The sequence below is a fragment of the Lynx rufus genome, unplaced genomic scaffold, assembly GCF_022079265.1.
Source record: "Lynx rufus isolate CCGP_SWC_20201006 ecotype Redwood Valley unplaced genomic scaffold, mLynRuf1.p SCAF_3, whole genome shotgun sequence".
NCBI lineage: Eukaryota > Metazoa > Chordata > Mammalia > Carnivora > Felidae > Lynx > Lynx rufus.
In genome coordinates this window covers 71,935,526-71,950,975 of record NW_025814845.1, presented here as the reverse complement: position 1 = coordinate 71,950,975, position 15,450 = coordinate 71,935,526, and the positions used below count along the sequence as shown (strand labels likewise).

The 15,450-nt window shown below is 33.8% G+C and overlaps 1 protein-coding gene across 2 annotated transcripts in view; it reads right to left on the bottom strand.

Annotated features, from left to right (window-relative positions):
- CCSER1 (coiled-coil serine rich protein 1) overlaps positions 1 to 15,450 on the bottom strand; it is an 854,890-nt gene that overhangs the window by 632,014 nt on the left and 207,426 nt on the right. The window lies entirely within an intron of this gene.

The following is a 15,450-nucleotide window of genomic DNA, read 5'->3' as shown; positions in this document are numbered from 1 at the left end:
CTTTAAAAAATTACTAGCATTAATTTTTCCCATGTAGCTTATAATATTAGTCTTATTTACATCATGTTGAAAGTAAACATGGTGTATTATTCACCCTTTGAAGCTCCCATAGCACTTAGCACATACATTAATAATTTAATTCAATTAATATTTATTGAAAACTTCTGTATGTCAGGTACTAGGCAAGTAACACACTGTCTCGAACTCTGAACTTGTTGACTAGAACAGTATAGTATAGAAGTTAGAGAATTTTCTGACTTCATGAGAAATCTATAGTTAAGTTAAATAATTTTTATATTTCAATGTGTTGAAAGTATCATATTGGAGCTGGTTGGGAAGCAAAATAATTTCACTTCCTGAATCATTTCCATATTAATGTACTTTGTATTTAAATACAAAGAAATAAAACCTCATAAGTCGCACACGAGAAGCAAGTGCAGGGCACCTTTTTCTTCTTCATAAAATGATAACTTCCTATCTATTTGAAACATTAAATTTATATTGCTTTATGTGATGGAAAGAATTGTATTTTAATGATTAAAATAAAAATAGTATTACATCATTCAAAGAAGAACAAACATTTCACCAACATTAAGATATGGACATAACAAGTTTAGAAGTGGTTTATCATCAGAGCAATTATCTTTAGTGCTTCAATATCTATTGTGATCTATAAAGATATACATAGTCCTATATCCTACTTGAAGGATTAGTTTAAAACATATAATATTGACATATGCTCTTATAAAAACATATAGTCATACAATAAATATATTCATAATTATCAAACACATGTCAATATTAACTGCATCTAAAATGTAGAGAACAAGTAAATATCATTAGGGTGCAAATCAGAAAAATAATTGCCATGAGAATTCAGACATAATAGAATTGGTTCATTTCTTTAGTTTGTCTTGTTTGCTAAATTATGGACTGGATATAAGGATTTTCAAATGAACTTATCCCTCTGCTTAGATCAATATAAAATTTAAATAAATATTTTTATTGTATCTAAATCACTTGCAAAATTAAAGACAAAATTGGAATACCTTATCCAACTACTGGCATCAGTTTTTACTATATACACCTAGACTACAAAGAATTCTAAGTAAATAAAGAGCTGCATGATTTTTTAAAAATTTTTTTAATGTTTATTTATTTTTGAGAGAGACAGACCACAAGTAGAGGAGGAGTCAGAGAGAGAGGAAGACACAGAATCTGAAGCAAGCTCCAGGTTCTGAGCTGTCAGCACAGAGCCTGATGCTGGGCTCAAACTCACAAGCCATGAGATCATGACCTGAGCCAACTGAGCCACCCAAGCACCCCTAAAGAGCTGCATAATTAACAGAAATGTAGTTGAATATTCAAACCCCATCAATACAAACCAAACAATTCAACTTACTAATATGTACATTAATGGAATTTATATTATAATGATTGGGGGTATATAAATGATGAAGATTTTTAAAAATATAGGTTTAGAGAAACATCAATTAAACAAATTAAATTTTTAAATGTAATTATAGTTGCTTTACAATATTACTATAGACTTTAACCTCTAGCAACTCATTTTTCTTTAATTCTTATGATTACAGATTAAAACTTAATTTTATGATCATTACCCCAAAATGCATTCATTAAGCAATTTTCCCCTTCTTTCTTTTTTTGCTTCATAGCATATCATTACATTTGTGGGGAAAAAAAATGGCCATTATTAATTCTGCATCCACCATGATATTCTTTGGGGTGAAAGAATTAAAAAGCAAACAAAGAGAAGATTTGATACAGTTACATCTTAATTTGTTTGCATTTTATATATAATATCCACATATATATCACACAAAGTAAACATGAAATCAGCCTTTGTGTTTTTATGAAGCTATCGCTTTAATCATTTTTCTATAAAATGTACTACTATTTCTAAAAGACTCAGACCTTTCAAATGTGCTTCATAAATTTGAGGAAGGTCTTGGAGAAGGATGAAATAAAAAATCTTTTGTGTCTTAAAATGAACATTCCAAAGTAATTTGGAATGTTAAAACGAAGTTCTACCTGGTTGTTCCCTTCTGCCCGAATTATCCAGAATCCTAATTACCACACGGGTGTGTAGTGGTAGCTGGGTAAGACCAGTCTCCCAGACTTACATTCCAGCTACAGCTACTCAGTCCTCATATAATATTCCTTGACCACAGGAGGCATATGTTTTGTCATTGTTAGTTCTCTGCTCCTGCCACATTTTTTGAAGACTTTGACATTGGCTTGGCCAACAGTCCTAGGTACCACCCATGTCCAACTGTCTGGGCTGGGCTAAACATCTTCTTTATGTCCTCACATCATTTAGACTTATTTCCGTTTTAGCACTTTTTACTTCATTGCAATCAGTTCTTGAATTATTTATTGTCCCTAACGGACTTTAAACCTTTGGGGAACATGGAGAGAGAGCACAGTATCTCACACTTCTTAAATGAATTGGCTATTCATTAGATGTCTGTCCCTAAGAAAGTCACGCCATCATAAATGAAACTTTAATTCTCCCCTAGGACATGGAGACGGAAAATCGTTGTCAATTAAATGTTTTAAAGAAAGGGATGACAACTTCTCCTCACATGGCTAGACCTAGGTAATAGACACTTGGAATTAGTTCAAAAATTTGCAGAAAATATAAGAACACATTTCAAAAGACATTTTAAAAATAAAACAGTGGAATAATGTTTTGAATAGCTATGAAAATCAAATAATTTAAATGTACTTTGGGTGGCAAAACAATTTCAATTGAGGTTAAATGTCTCATCTTTCCACATATAATTAACAGGCAAATGTATAAAAATTAATAGAAATCTATGTGAAGACACAAATAATAAAGTAATAATATATCAAATGTCTTGAACGTAAAGATCATTAATGGCTTCATACTATTGTATTTAATGCAATACTACTGTTTAAAATTTATCAAAATTAGTACCAGAAGATACACTGAATCTGTATTTATTTTTATAAGAAGAGAGGAATCCATTTTTATCGTTTTCTCATTTCAGCTTCTTCACCCACTCACCCTATGAAATACCACTTCCTTTTAGTTAACCACTTTCTGAGACATACAGAATGTTTATCACAACTACTGGTGCTTTTATATAATTCTGAGAATATCTCTCATTCTTAACCATGTCATATGCATACCAATTTCCATAGAAAGTTAAATTGCCAGGGGCGTCCGGGTGGCTCAGTCAGTTAAGCACTGACTTCGGCTCAGGTCATGATCTCACGGTTCATGAGTTCAAGCCCCGCATCAAGCTCTGTGCTGACAACTCAGAGCCTGGAGCCTGTTTCGGATTCTGTGTCTCCCTCTCTCTCTCTCTGCCCCTCCCCTGCTCATGCTCTGTCTCTTTCTGTCTCAAAAACAAACAAACATTTAAAAAAATAGAAAGTCACATTGCCATTTGTTTATTTCAAAAGTTTCCATAACCCCATCTTAACTCTGTTATCACCAGTCGCCCTCACCGTATGAAGCAAACAGCTCCTCTGATATACCATTGTCCCTCCTCCCTTATATTCAAAGTATTTTATCTCCTTCATGACCACTAATCATGTGGGAAAACAGTTTAGTCATTGGTGCCCAAGAGACGTGACTAATTCTTCAGAGTGTGCTTCACATGGTTATCTCACATTGAGGAAATATTCTTTTTGTTTCATAACCCCACAATTTTGTTCACTTTTCTTATAGATGGACATTAACCCACATAATCCAGAGTGCCCTGGAGTTATTTTAGAGCCATGTGACCGGGTTCTGACCTTCAAACCAACCTATATAAATCTCCAAAATTATCTCCCCCTGTCCAGATAATCCAGAAATCCATACATTAAGATGACAATCCAAAATAAAGAAAGCTTTTGAGTCACAACACAAAGCAGCAATGCCCTACTGACTTGCCAGATCCATGCTGGATTTTGTGTGGGCAAGAAATAACATTTGTGTTGTGTTTAAGCAATGGAGTTTTCTTGCTTTACATTTTAGCACCACATAAGCCCAGTTTATCCTAATAAATTCTCATTCTGTGTTTACTCTTACTTCATATGCTCCTTATTCTTCTGATTTTGTCTTTAAATTCTGCAATTTCCTAATTGTCCCTCTAGTATAGACTTTAAATAGTCTTGTGTTTCTATCTTTTAGCAGGTCTCTATTTCTTTTTATCATTGGCATTACTGACTCTCATATTGGCAATATACTTTGCCAGTAGGTACATAAAAATTGATTCCATATTGCAATTAGAATTATTTTAACCCATTCTGTCATCTGCCAAAAGAACATAGAGGACACACGATTTTTTTGTGAAATTCTAATTTTGACCATGCAACCTAGCTTTGGATCACTTCCTCTTAAAGACTTAAGTTCTTTGACTGTAAAATGGAAACAATCAGACCTCCTCAACTAGCTCACATTGGTTATTAGGATAAAATTCTGAAAGAAAATTGTACAATGCTTTGTAAATATTACTTCTTAATTCTTGCTATCAAGTCAAGTATGCACTTTAGTTCTGCTAGACCTAAAAATAACTGGCCCATTCACAAACACTCTCTATTGTTAGGCAGAGGTCAGCTCAGTGCCAGCAGATCTAGGAATTTCCAGAAATCTAAAATTATTAAATTCTAAGTAATGCCACAAATACCTGAAAAGTGATGCTCAATGAATAATAGATTTTTAATAAATACTTGCCAAATGAAGGAATGAGTGAATGAATGAATGGCAAAGTATATTGATAGGGAAGAACAAACAGCTAAATGGCAAGGAGAAATGAGAGATGAAACACAAAATTGTGACAAAGAAAGATGATAATGATGTTATTTCTATTATTTACCCTATTTCCATTAAAAATTACAGTTTTTAAAAATTTAACTACAAATATTTTTCTATGGAAATTCACCATTCACAGTTAATTTCCCTAATTATTGTCTATTTCAAATCATATTTGTTTAATCAGTAAAACCACTCATCTCAGTTACTTTAATCTCTAAGAAAATGTTACACTGAGTTCCACTAGGTTTCCTACACCTATGTTGAACATGATATTCACAACATGCTTAATGTAAGTCCTATTATTAAATTTTTGGCAATATTTACTTCTATGTATTGTCTCGTTATTTGGTTTAATTCCATCTCTCAGATGTTATTTTTTCCAACAAATTGACAGCTTTTGATGTGCTACTGGTATTTTCCTTGGAGACCATGGCTCTTTTCTATTTATATATCACTGATACAATCCATTTTTCATTAGAATGATTTAGGATTCTGCTATCCAGACTACACATAATTTATCTACCACTTTCACCTAATTATACTATGTGCAGTATTGACTGATAGTTTGGCACATGTTCAGATTTTGGATAGCAAAGATTTTATGGAGCTAAATTTCAGTAAAAGTGAGATTTTATTACCTAGTCATAAATGTTAGTGGGATATCCCCTCTCTGAAAATTATCTTCAATAACACATTAATATTATTTTATAACTTCAAATATAACAAGTCTATAAGGAAGTGTGTATGAAGTATCTATTTTACCCTATCTGCAAGCTAACCTTTAGCCTGCCACAGTTTTATATCTGCTAGGAAGACACAAGACTTTGGGTCAGACACAAATAACTTTTGTATATGTGTGCTAATTTCCTAAGTACCATTTCCCACAAGTCAACACAAAGAGAGCCATGTGATATGTGCAATGCACTTGGTTGTATTACAGAAGACAAGCCCGGCTTGAGGGGTACAGGTAATATGCAAATCTTTGATAATGGACAGTAAGCATACCTGCAATTTGTTTCAGAATAAGACACTATATCTTCCAAGTCTGTCCAAAATTAAACATTCTTGAAAAATATTCTGGCATAAAGTAGTGAGTGCCTCTGCTTGCAAGACATACCAAAGTATGAGAGATCCATGGAGAATACTGTTGCGTTTTTTTTTTTTAACAATATCCAACTATTTTCTAGAATAGCTTAATTTTTGAAGAAATTTCCCATCACTATAACACCCTGTTGGCTTCTCTGATTAATTTGACTGGCAGAGCTGTGACAAAATCCATCCAATTCATCCTATACACCATTTAATTAAGGGTACTAACAACAAGTCTCTGAGTAATGACATGAGGCTGTGTTGCAGAGCTGAATTCAACCATGACCCCCTGAGTCCCAGACCAAGAAGGCTGAACAAATCCTACAACTCATCAAGAACTGTCTTTAAAAAACCTAGTGGCTTTCTGTATTGACCTTTCCATTTGACCCAAGACATTAACTCAGGTAAACAAGGAAGTCTTAAAGATTGCACAGACTCATTTGGCTGGCAAGGAGAAAGTCTAGGGCAAATCTATCACCTAATAATTACCCTGGTCAGTGAGTTGAGGCTAACCTGAATCTTTCAAGAGCCAAAGTCATAGCATTGATCACTGCAGCTGAAAGCAAGGAGAAATATTGTACCACCGTTTTGAACTGGTGGTTTCCATTGTAGGGATAACTGCACAAAAAGTGCACATTAATACTGAGTCACTTATTCCTCTGTGAAAACCCCCCAGTAACCACAGACAGCCTAAATTTGGAGAGAGATCTCTACATTCATCTGACAGCTACATGATCTACTGGTAATATTTCCTTAAATACCATAAGGTCAATTATGACCATACCTATAATGCACGTCAAGAGGCAAGTTAATTCCTGGCTTCTACACAAATAATGTAATACCAGAGCCACATATGGTGCCCCAGGAATGAAAGTGTTTTTAACCATTTTTACCCTTTCCAAATGGGGAACACAAATTGACAATGCTTCCAACATGGCACCTTCTTTGGCTGACTTGGGCTTGACCCTTACAGCAGCAAATCTTTTAAGGAGTCCACATTAATCCATATCACTTGCTGCCTCACTGCCATAACATCTCTGAAGTTCTCACCTGGTTTCATCATAAAGGCTAGGGGAGTTATCCTGGGTAGCAGGACTCTGAGCCAGAATTCATCTAAAAAAATTTGGGTCGGTGTCTCATTCTCCCAGTGGGTCAACTTCATTAGCACTGCAAATCCGATCCACGGCAGTATAAGCCTGAATACTAGTCACTACTTCATCTACAGTTTACCACGGGAGTCTCTCTCAGAAATCTCACTGAGTCAAACACCCTATAAGCCTCTAGAACCCAGTAAAAAATCACTCCAAGACATTTTACTGTCATGTCTGAATATATATAAGGTTGGGTAGACTTCAAAGAGGGACTGAACCATAAAACAACCAAGTGCTGCCATTATTATATTCTCAGGGCTCTCATTTCCCAAGTAAGCCAGCCCGAGTTGCAATGATTTACCTGTTTCTGTCTATCTCAGGCACAAATTCCTCTACCTTCATCTTCACTAACTGTGCAAGATTCTGTAACTGTTTTTTCAAAGGGGGTGGAACTCTGTCCATCCAGGAAAAATCTTGGTTCTATGTGTTTCAACCAGGCATACTTTAAACTGACAACCAGAAAGGCAAGGAAATTCTCCTTCCCAACTTGTGAAGAGGAGGGCTTGCAACAACTCCTGCACTGTCAAGAAGACCTACTCCCTAGTATCCAGCTGCAACCACCCTTCCAATACCTCCTTATTAAAAGGCAATTGAAACAAGAACCATTTATTGCCTGGTTGACTATATAATCTAGTCAACAGGTTTGCTACCAATTCCTGTAGACTTTCCTCAAATCCTGTTAATAAACACTCCTCCATCCCTTTCCAGAAATAAAATCTCTGTCAGCATCTCATCCTCAGAGCCAAAACTGTCAGTAACTATTCAGGGTCTAAGATTTTACCTTACTTATAAGCTTTCAAGTTACTGGTCACACTTTCATGGATACTCACAGAAGCAATAAGACTCCTCAGTAAGAGAAAAAGGACTTTATTATTCACAGCTATCACCATGTCTAGAGTATCAGTCTTCTCTAATGCCAATTCTGAGCCTAAATTCCCACAAAGAAATACAAAGGGAGACAAGTAACATCTGTACATGGAGTGGGTTGCATTATAGGAGAGGAGCTATAAACTTAAACACTCAGATATTTTACAATGGATAGTAATTATGCCTTTCCTTACTTCCAAAGGAAAGACACTGTCTCTTCTAAGGCTATTCTCTATACAAATATCCTTGAAAAGACAGTTCTGTAACAAAGACAGTGACTTTGCTCACAGAACATGGAAAAACACTAGAGACCCATGGAGAAATATCTCCCATCAAAGTGACAAAATGAATGTTCTCAATAGTATACTTTCATTTGTACTATTATTTCACACTTTTTAAAATATAGACCTGACTACATTTCTTAAAACCATTAATCACAAAATAAATGACCTAATTAAACAGAAAAAAAAAAACAAGAGTTCTATTTCTGATAGAACAGTGCAGAGCAATATATTGGTTGATAATACTTTTAAGGAATACACCTGTTTCCAATGTCATGACTCACTACTTCACTGACTCTACACTTTATTCCAACCACATTGTAGCATATTTAGTTCTCCAAATGTGCAATATTTTTCACTACTATATTTTGTACATAGTAATCCTGCTGCTTCCAATATTTCTGTCAACCAGAGTGATTTGTTTGTCTATAAAACATCATTTCTAGAGATCCTTCCTAATGGCAGTGAGTTGTGTCTTTATGCCTAAACATAACTCTATGATATAACTAGAGAAATATATGATAATCTTCACCTTAAATGTCAGTCTTCCCTTCACCACACACAGCCCATCACACACACACACACACACACACACACACACACACACACACTACACCAATGATTACTGTTTATGGTATACTACTTAGAAATCAACAGATTCTCAACAGAGAATGTATTGACAAAATAGATGAATAGCAATGTGTTTTAATAAAGTTTGAGTCCTTATTAATTCTACATCTTAGCTAATGAAATAGTTTGTTATCACCTCTATTTTTTTTTCGTATCTTTCTTGTTTGATTTTTAAAAAAAAATATTTACTTGCTTTTTTTAATTTACTTTTAATTGTGGTAAAATACACGTAGCATAAAATTTACCACCTTAACCATTTTTAAGTGTACAGTTCAGTGGTATTAAGTACATTCATATTGTTGTGCAGCCTTCACCATCATCCATTTCCAAAACCCTTTTCACCTTGCAGCTAAAAGTCTATACCCATTAAACAACAACTCCTCACTTACCCCTCCCTCTAGCCTATGTTCATAGTAGCATTATTCATAAAAGCCAAAAGTAGAAACAAGTCAGTGCCCATCCCCAGATGAATGGATAAACAAAATGTGATATATATATATGCATACATACAAGGTAATATTATTCAGCCTTAAAAATAAGTAAATTCTGACAAAATGAACCTTGAAGGCATGCTAACTAAAATAACCCCGTCACAAACACACACACACAGACACACACAGACACACACACACACACACACAAACCCAAATACTGTATCATTACAATCATATGAGGTACTTAGAGTAGTCAAATTCATAGAGATAGGAAATATTCTTCCATTTCTTTAGTGAGCTCCACATACTATGATCAGATGAAGCATTTTAAACATCAGATTAATGTCTTCTATTTGTTTTTAGATTAATGTCTTTTGAACATCAGAATCATCATATCACTTGTCAAGTCAAAAAACTGTAATACCTTTTAATAAGATGAAGAATTTATTCTAAGATTATTGATACAATATTCAGAATGCTATACAATTTAATCTTGAAATAGCTTCTTTTAAATACCTATTAAACACACGACACCATGCTCTAATATCACTTATACATTCCCCTTCTGTATCTCCACTCATATCATCCTTTTCACAAGATAGCTTTCTTCTCCCATTACCGACTATTTCATCGCTATTCAAAGTTTAAACCATTTCTTATTGTTCCATTCAAAGCAAATTACACTATTTTCAAATTTTCATTGAACAAATTACATAGACTAGGACATAGCATTACGTGGTCATATAAGCCTCAGGTTGTGAGTTTTTTATTTTAGATTTAAACATCTTTTGGCTCCCTGATGGCAGAAACTACATCCTCTAAACCTCTGTACCCCAAGAAAGCAAATGGCAATTAAACAGGGCAGGTGTATTCAAACAGCTCAAAACTTATTGTTGACTAGTATCTGAACAAGATGTCAGCTCTCAGAGACCCATATGTATGGGTTTATATGTAAAAGCATTTTTAGATTGGCTTCTGTAGTTTATTTTTGTATTTTCTCTTTTGCATATATGTGTTAGCGTGAGTAGTTCATTCATTAGCGTATATTATTTTTTAATTTTTAATTTAATATTATTTTATTTATTTTTTTTTTAAATTTTTTTTTCAACGTTTATTTATTTTTGGGACAGAGAGAGACAGAGCATGAACGGGGGAGGGGCAGAGAGAGAGGGAGACACAGAATCGGAAACAGGCTCCAGGCTCTGAGCCATCAGCCCAGAGCCCGACGCGGGGCTCGAACTCACGGACCGCGAGATCGTGACCTGGCTGAAGTCGGACGCTTAACCGACTGCGCCACCCAGGCGCCCCTATTTTATTTATTTTTTGAGAGAGACAGTTCAAGTTGGGGAGAGGGGAAGAGGAAGAAACAGAGAATCCCAAGCAGGCTCCAAGCCCAGCCTGGAGCCCGACGTGGGACTCGATCTCACAACCATGAGATCATGACCTGAGCCAAAATCAAGAGTCGGACATTTAACCCACTGCGCCAACCAGGTGCCCCTCATTCATTAGTGTTCTAAATTAATTCCAATCATGTTCATTGTTCCCTAGGTTATCCACATTAGTTTATAGTAAATTAACACATGTAATGATCTAAAGATGGTTTTTCACATGGTTGTCACCAAATTATAACAGCAAGAAAATTCTTGGTATCATATGACCTGTGATATAACCCTGATCCTAACACTGGACTCAGTTTATAGTACTATTAACTTGGCCTGTTCATCCATAATAAAAACAGCTTGAACTAGATGATCTCCAATACCTCTTGTAACTCCAAATTATTCCCAAACATAATAATGATAATAAAGACAACAGCATTTTTGCTGCTATGGTGCTTTTACATTAGCTTCTTTTATAAATATTTTCTTCTTCAGTTAATTCCTACTCATTACTTGTTTTTATATGTATAAACTCCCATTCATATTTTGAATAATAAAGTTAACTCACTATTTAAAGTGAAATGTGCAACACATCATGTGTTGGTAAGGCATATCAATGATTTATAAACAAATTTTATTTACATATTCAATTATAGATATTAATATAATGGAAAAATATAAACTCAAAAGGGTTAATTATGGAAGGGCATATTATCTCTATACTCCACAATTTTGTGATTAAAAAAAGACAATATAGAGATTATATTCTGGAAGAATAATGCATTTCTTGGAGCAGGGATATTTTAAGGAGATTAATGAATTCATTTGCTCCTACCATCTCCCCAAAATATAGATGAGATGATCACATACCCTATAAAGCTATATGCAGCTGTACCTTATATGATGCTAGAAAATCAGAATAAAATTAGACACTTATTTATAGGCAAGGTCTGGGTTTATTTCCTGCAATCGCTTGTAGCTGCTAATTCATCAAGCTTTGTACCAGCTAAGAAATACAGCTTTAAGAGTTGCATTAGAAAATCTAAGAAGCACTAAAGGAAAATGTTAAACCATTTAAACTAATGTTAATTTTAAAAAACAAATCTGAATAATTCATGGTCAAAATTAAATATTCCACCTCCTGCAATTTCACATGCTTCAAAGGGAAGAGAAAATATATAATAAAAATAACAATAAAAAAAACAGCAGGAGTTTGAAATTTGCAGAATCCTTTGCTACGATGATTAAAATGCTATGAGCATAAGGTAAAGCTTTTAAATGTCTTTCACACAGGAAAAATATCTGAAAAGCTTTTATCCGTTGGAAAGGATTGTTTAAAATGGGTTTTCTTAAAGGAATGTGTAATAAGCTAGAAAATAAAATGCAAACTATGTGATTTTTATAAGCAAATTTCCCACAGAAGACATACAAAACATATTAAATTTTGAATAATGTTCAAATTTACCCTTATAGCTGAGAAATGTAGATGGCCAAAAGCATATGAAATACGTGAATGCATTTATTTTTAATCCAAGATCATTATACGCTCTTCTTGATGCTTTGGTTATATGATGTGAAAGCAACCTACCATCAATGGTAATTTTCTAGAAATAAATGAAAATCAATATACTCTTTGGGGCTTTGAGATCTGGCTTTGAAGCTCTAAAAAGCTACCCTCTTATTCCCATCACCTCAATTTAAAAACATCCCCCTCAGTGTGGAAAGAGTGACATCTTCACAGAAACCGCAGATGTGGAAAGATCAACTTGAAGTTGTGAAGAAAGACGAAGGCACCAGCCATGCCAGACACAGCAGCCAACACAGTGCAGAGCGTGTGGTGGCCACTGCCTACCCCCAGGTGACTCTGATAACCAACATGTTTCCTGCCATACTTTTAAATTTCTTTTTTTGATAAAATAAACAAAAACTAAACAAGAACACAAGCACTTGTACTTATTTGATTGAGGTTTTATAAATAATCCTGTGAGGTAAAACTCCCAAAACTAAGCTAAAAAATTGACCAAAAAATTATATAACGTGGCGGTATTTCTTTAATTTGTATCAAATAACTGGCAAAGGTTCTATTATACCAGCTCATTTTCAAGTTTTTAAAACACTAAGGTCATATTAAGTTTAAACATGCTGCTAAGAAAATAAACACATATTTATCTCTTCCCAATGTCTTAAAGAAGTAACAACTAAATTTTTGTAGTAATGAATTTACAAATACACGTTTTTTTTTCCTGTAACATAAGAGGTTAGTAACTACAGTGAGAGAAGAATTCTAAAATATATTATCTGTCCAACCATTACTTTGTTGTAACCTTATAAAACATTTTAAATGGTTCCGTTCCCCCCATGATCCCAGACTGAGTGCTTTCAAAGACACTCAGGAGTCTAGCCTTCACTGAAATCCCCATATTCCAAAACAAATCTTACTTTTAACTGAATAATGAATGCACACATTATTCAAATGTATCACCAAGGTATTAAGAGGAAAATTTATGGTTATGTAGTAAAATAATTCATCCTAATAAATTATGGATTAAATTCATCTATCATATATTTAGAGTTTGAAAATGGCAGCTTTGGAACAACATCTGAAAGCCAAGCAGGTGATAGCCAATGAGATATACAGATTTTATGTAGATAGATAGATAGATAGATAGATATAGATACACATATATAGATATATAAATAGAAGATATATATAGAAAATAGAAGATATAAGATATATACATATATAAATCTTATATATATAATAGAAGATAACATATAAATATATATAATCTATATATATAATCTATATATAGTGTTCCTTCCCCCCCAAAAAAAACCTTCCATAAGCACAAAGAGCCTGAAATTACAAAATCGGAGACTCATTTTCCTGTTACAGCAAGGGGCAAGCTAAGACTTTCAATGTTATCAGTTTTCAGAAAGGCAAGGCTAAATAAAAAAGTGGAGATAGACTTTGCCAATCTTAGAGTTCTGTTTATAACTGGTATTTTTTTGCCTATCACTGTAAAAATAGTACTGACTCTTAAACATAGAGAAGTCCTTTAGCAGCTTCTTGTTCATTAAAATGTAATTCCTCAATGTGTTTTTAAAATTTTTATTATTTTCCAGGCTTATTGAGGTATAATTGAAAATAAAAATTGTATATATTTAAGGCACACAATGTTTTTTAAAACATATACATTGTGAAATGGTTGCCTAATTAACGTATCATCTCACGCAGTTATCTTTTTTGTGTGTGTGTGATAAGAACGCTTAAAATCTACTCTGGTAGCAAATTTCAGATTTACAATACAGTATTATTACCTAAAATCAACTTCAAGTCTTTTAAATCTTTGTCTTGGAAGAGACAATTATGAAGGGTATTTTATAATTCAATATTTAGTTGAGGGGATTACAGAACACAGTTAAAAGACACAAATAGCAATAAGGTTAGCTCACTGGATCCTCAGTCTTGTTCCTTAAAATGGTCATGTAATTAGGAAATGTATCTCAACCTACTAAAGGCCATATATAACAGGTCCGCAGCTAACATTATCTTAAGATCAGGAACAAAACAAGGTTGCCCATTCTCACATTTCCGTTTAACATAATACTGGAAGTCCTAGATAGAGTGATTGAATAAGAAAAAGAAATAAAAAGTGTCAAAACTGGAAACCAAGTAAAATTTTCTGTTTGCTAAGACATGAGCTTATACACAGAAAACTCCCAACAACACTACCTAACTGTTAAAGCTAATAAATGAATGCAGTCAAGTTGCAATATACAAAATCAATACACGAAAATTGGTTGCACTTCTAATTAGCAGCAAACTATCTGAAAACATAAAGAAGATAATCCCATTTACAACAGCATCAAAAACAAAAATACTTACGAATGAATTTAACCAAGGAGGTGAAAGACCTCTACACTGAAAACTGTAAGATATTAATGAAAGAAATTGAAGACAACACAAATAAATGATAAGTGTGTTTATGGATTGGAAGAAATAATATTGTTAAAATGTCCATACTTCCCAAAGTGACCTATGGATTCAATGCAACCTCTATCAAAATTCCAATGACATTTTTCACAGAAAAAGAAAAGGCAATCCTAAAATTTGCAGAACAACAAAAGTCCCTTAATAGCTAAATAATCTTAAGAAGACCAATGCTGGAGGCATCATACTTCCTGATTCCAAACTATGTTACAAAGCAATAGTAATCAAAACATTATGGCACTGGCATAGTAACAGATACATATATCAAATTTTGATAATGTATTTTTTTAATTTTTCTGCTCTTTAAAAATTACATAAGACATGCTGTTATTTTTGAAATTTTTCACATCGGGGCAAGTGGGTGGCTCAGTTGGTTGAGCGCCTGACTTTGGCTCAGGTCATGATCTCACAGCTCTGTGGGTTCGAGCCCCACATCGGGCTCTGTGCTGATGGCTCAGAGCCTGGAGCCTGCTTCGGATTCTGTGTCTCCCTGTCTCTGCCCCTAACCCACTTGCATTCTGTTTCTGTCTCTCTCAAAAATAAACAAACATTAAAAAAATTAAAAAAAAAGAAATTTTATCACATTTAAATAGTAGGTAATGACCTTCAACTATGAAAAGATGAAAAAACAAATAGTATATGTATATTCCTTTTGGTTTTTCCCTAACTCATAATTTTGTGTTTGTTATTTTATTTGTTATTATTATTGCTGCTGCTGTTGTTGTTATTACCTTGACCAGGCTTATAACATTTGCTCTCTGTTTTATCTTCTGATAGTCTTATCAACCAAATATGAAGGGATAAGGTTTTTCTTAAAAAAAATGGATGAGCTA